The sequence below is a fragment of the Schistocerca serialis genome, chromosome 6, assembly GCF_023864345.2.
Source record: "Schistocerca serialis cubense isolate TAMUIC-IGC-003099 chromosome 6, iqSchSeri2.2, whole genome shotgun sequence".
NCBI classification, from domain to species: domain Eukaryota; kingdom Metazoa; phylum Arthropoda; class Insecta; order Orthoptera; family Acrididae; genus Schistocerca; species Schistocerca serialis.
The window spans coordinates 310,818,722-310,823,781 of NC_064643.1; positions in this window are offsets into that span (position 1 = coordinate 310,818,722).

The window sequence follows — 5,060 nt, forward strand, 5'->3', positions numbered from 1 at the left end:
CTATCCGAGTACAAAATTTAACTATATTAAATTTCATACAAAAAGATTCTGTTCATTTTTTCTGTAGGCTAATAGAATATGAAAATATCGTGTGTGTTTATGAACGCCAGTTATAACATTGCGAGTTGCATGAAGCGGCATCGGTAGGGGCTGCTGAATCACTCAACGTTTCTCCAAAAATACTTTTGTTGGCTTATCATACAGGCATGGCTTGTTTCTATAATACTAAATAAATTCAGGTTTCACTTCTTTGCTCATTTTAATAAGCTGAAAAGTCTACATCGCTTGAACTTGGCATACACTGGCTGCATTATACAGAAGCCAAAGGGAAAACTGTGAACTTTCAATGACGAGAAAAGTGTAAACTTTCATTTCCTGCTTCATGAGCTGTGTACATCCGAGGTGAAACGTGCGTCGGTCGAAACATCCGAAAATGCGTCGCAGTCGGAGAATTCTCTTTCTATCCCGCGAATTTCTTAAACCAATTGCACGCTGAATCCGAGCCATCGTCTAGAGTTATAGGCCGGCTCTTTTCCAAAAACATGTACTATATTTCGCAGTACTAAAAGCCGCTTACCGACTATGACATACGAACAGCCCACATAGTGGAAAAAATAATTGCACGAAATAGTGCTGGCCTAGACCGGAAAGCCGTTGTCGCAACTTTATTCTGCTAAAACTCTCGTTTACCCAATTATAGGACCAAATTTAGTTGCTGTAGAATAACACATCTCGAAACTGGGCAACTCTTTTACATCAAAAATGGAAATCTTGCAGTTTTATCTCTAGAACTCCTTGCGGACGCTCACATTTGAATGTCAGTACAAGTTAGAGCACCTCACGTCCAGGAGAAGTGTCGCCGACTTCATTTCGATTTGAGCACCAGGTCCATGAAATTGTATTGAAAATTATAATCAAAGAGGATTTATTTACTTACGCATTCTTATGGCATAGTTGCACGTTATTCATAATACACACGTAAAGGAATTGGAAAACAAAATGCAGTACCAAGTATATCAATAATTAGCAGCGACAGCAAAATTCTGCTATTATAATTGCTATCTAAATGGATGCTCAGTGAAGCGCAGTGCAAAATGTCTTTAGTACTTTTGCAACTTTTATCAATGCATTTGGTATTCTTCCGCAACAGTAATTAATTTTAAAATCATTCGTGTGAACTGTCTGTTGTAAAGGATATGCGGCGATACAGCGGCACACGGCACACGTTAAGTCCTGCCGCATTCGGCAGCTGTCACTAGGCTGTTGATATGTTCTCGTCGTGGCACAGAGCACGGCAAGCGTCAAAGAACTGAGCGCCGCGCAGTGCCATCACAAGGTAACGGGCTACACTGAGTAGAGCTGTAAAACTACCGCAGGCTACCGTAATCAGAGGAAAGCATAGATTACGTAGTTATCCTAGTAGCTGTAACCAGTTAAACTCGAACCCGCATTACCTGTACAATACGTGGGTAGCACACCTGTCAGGATTTAGCTTATAGCCATCGCTTTCTTGATGTATGCGGTCAGCGTCCTACTGGAATCCCCTAGAAACTGGAAGCAGTGAACCGCGTAGAAAGTGAATGAGGATAACTAGAGGGGCGCATACCGTTTGGAACATTTTTGTTCTAGATAGTTATCCTCCGGTCTGTTACAGAAAAATAAACGCTATTAATAGCAAAATTGGAATTTTCTTTGTTTAAATCAGGTATCATTATGTTGATTTTTAAGGTGAGACAGAGAGATTTTTTTAATGGTGCGCCCCACCATCAATTCCTCACCTGTGCCAACTTTTTCATCTCAGAGTAGCATTTGCAACCTATGCCATTCTTAGCAATTCTGGACGTGTCAGATGTCGCATTGTCTTGCTGGGATTGTCCAAGTCCGTCGGAATGCCCACTAGACATGCGTGGGTACAGGTGATCAGATAGGATGCTTACGTACGTGTCAACTGTCAGATTCGTATCTAGACGTATATCCGGTCCCATATCACTACAACTGCACACGCTCCACACCATTACAGAGCCTCCACCAGCTTCAACAGTCATCTGCTGATATGCAGGGTCCATGGATTCATGAGGTTCTCTCCATATCCGTACACGTCCATCCGCTCGACACAATTTGAAACGAGACTCGTCCAACCACGTAACAAGTTTCCAGTCATCAACAGACCAATGTCGAGGTTGACAGGCCCAGGCGATGCGTAAACCTTTGTACCAAGAGTACACGAGTGGACCTTCGGCTCCGACTACAACACCATGTTCAAACTTACTTAATTCTTGATAATCTGCCATTGTAGCAACTGCGCCAGACACTTGTTGTCTTATATAGGCATTACCGAGCGCAGCGCCGTACTCCGGCTGTTTACATACACTATGTGATCAAAAGTATCCGGACACCCCCAAAAACATATTAGATGCTTTGTGCTGTCACCTACTGCCAGGTACTCCATATCGGCGAACTTATCAGTCATTAGACATCGTGAGAGAGCATGGGGCGCTCCGGGGAAACCACGGACTTCGAACGTGGTCAGGTGGTGGGGTGTCACTTGTGTCATACGTCCGTAAGCGAGATTTCCCCACTGCTAAAAATCCTTAGGTCTACTTTTACCGATGTGATAGTGAAGGGGGAAAGTGAATGGACATTTACAGCATAAAAGCGTACAGGCCGACATCATCTGTTGACTGACAGACGGCCGACAGTTGAAAATGGGTCGTGATGTGTAATAGGCAGACATTTATCCAGACCAACGCACAGGAATTTCAAAGTGCACCAGGATCCACTGCGAGTACTATGACAGTTAGGCGGGGAATGAGAAAACTTGGATTTCATGGTCGAACGCCTGCTCATAAGCCACACTTCACGCCGATAAATGCAAAACGACGCCTCGCTTGGTGTAACGACCGTAAACATTGGATGATTTAACGGTGGAAAAACGTTGTGTGGAGTGACGAATCACGCTACACTACGTGGCGATTCGATGGCAGGGCGTGGATATGGCGAATACCCGTGAACGTCATCTGCCAACAAATGTAGTGCCGAATGTAAAATTCGGAGGCATTGGTTTTATGATGTGGCCGTGTTATTCTCGGACGGGTCTTACACCCCTTGTTGTTCCGCATGACACTATCACAGAACAGGCCTACATTGATGTTTTAAGCACCTTCTTGCTTCCCACTGTTGACGAGCAATTCGGGGATGGCGATTGCATCTTTCAACACGATCGACTACCTGTTCATAAAGCACGGCCTGTGGTGGAGTGGTTACGCAACAGTAAAATCCCTCTAATGGACTGTCCTGCACAGAGACCTGACCTGAACCGTATAGAACACCTTTGGGATGTTTTGGAACGCCGAATTCGTGCCAAGCCTCACCGACCGACATCGATAACCCTGATACTCCGTGAAGAATAGGCTGCAGTTGCCCAAGAAACCTTCCAGCAACTGAGTGAACGTATGCCTGCGAGAGTGGAAGCTACCATCAAGGCTAAGGGTGGGCCAATACCATGTTGAATTCCAGCATTACCGATGGAGGGCGCCACAAACTTGTAAGTCATTTTCAGCCAGGTGTCCGGATACTTTGATCACATAGTGTATCTCTGTATTTGAATACGCATGCCTATACCAGCTTCTTTGGCGCTTCAGTGTAGCATAAGAATAAACCTAACTTACGCACTATATGCAATCAGTTTAGTAGTATATTCGTTGTTTCATAGTAAACAGTTATTAGCCTACATTACAGTTCACAGATTAAACTGGTGGGGTGTAATCAGTAATGTTGGTCTGAACTAAGCGTCTTTTAAATGGTAATTCTTTGTCATCTTTCTCATGTGAAACCTGCGTTTGACCTTTAACTCCCATAATTTGCCGGAATACGTAAAGCGTGTACGAGGTGAAGTGTCAAGTCCGACCATATGTAGCGACAGTCAGATCATATTTCAGTTGCCTAAGATTCGACCATGTTAGTAGTCAATGTTCTCAGGAGCATAGTATAAATTGTGGTGATAATCATTCAGCAGATGGGTGCCCAAATCCAAATCTCACATGTGTCCATTGTAAACAATAAGAGATGTCAAAAGTACCAAAAGCAGAGACAAATAAAGAAATCTTCTGCTGGGCGCAACATTCCACACACTGAAGCTTAGAATTTAGCAACTAGCAAACTTGAGACAGTTCAGTGCTCGAAAGAAGACGGTAAATCGTACCCCAGTCTACGTAACACCAACACAGGTCCACAACATGCAAGCAACCCCAGCAACAAACAAAACTTCCAGTAACTTCTACTGTACTTCGATTCCCAGTCGTCCATCGTCAAAGCGAACTGCAATTATGACCCATTTCAGACAATCACACACAACTCCCCACAACATCATAAATTTCCTTGTCACAACGAAACAAACAAAAGCAACATTTCTTCTTCAAAATTGCCGAGCATAATGCATATTATTGAAAAACTTGTTAACTTTGTTGCTTGACTTATAGCGAAGCCCAGTCAATGAATGCGGAATCGCGCTAGCCATAAAATAGGGAATTGTTATCATTGTACCTTAATACAGAAAAAAGACATTTAATGAAAGTTTTTCAATAGGCCCCAATCACCTTCCCATTGAAACATCAGTATCTAATGTTTACTAGGAACCAGAATCGGAATGGATTGTAAGAAAAGCAAACTGGACTAGTCATAGAATGTAGTACATTTGACCTCTCAGTGGGATGCCGTAGTATCTACAGTAAATCTGATCAATGCAGCAGCGATAGCCTCCATTCCTCAGAAGACGGAAACAAAATTTCGATCTGTATCCTGCAGTACTGCTGAGTTTTCACGTGTAGTTACTCATTTCGATCTGGATAAAGGCCGTTTCTGGAACCTTCAGGTACACGCACTCAAAATGCTCCTGCCTAGTTACTACTCGTTAATTTCCAGACGTCATATCACCTCACGCACCCCGGTACCTGACGCGCAGTAGTTGGGGATACTCAGGAATGCTATGGCTACTCCTCCTCCTATTGATGACTGCTTTTCCTCTGGGAAGGAGGAGAGACTAGCGAGGTGCAGGTTTCATT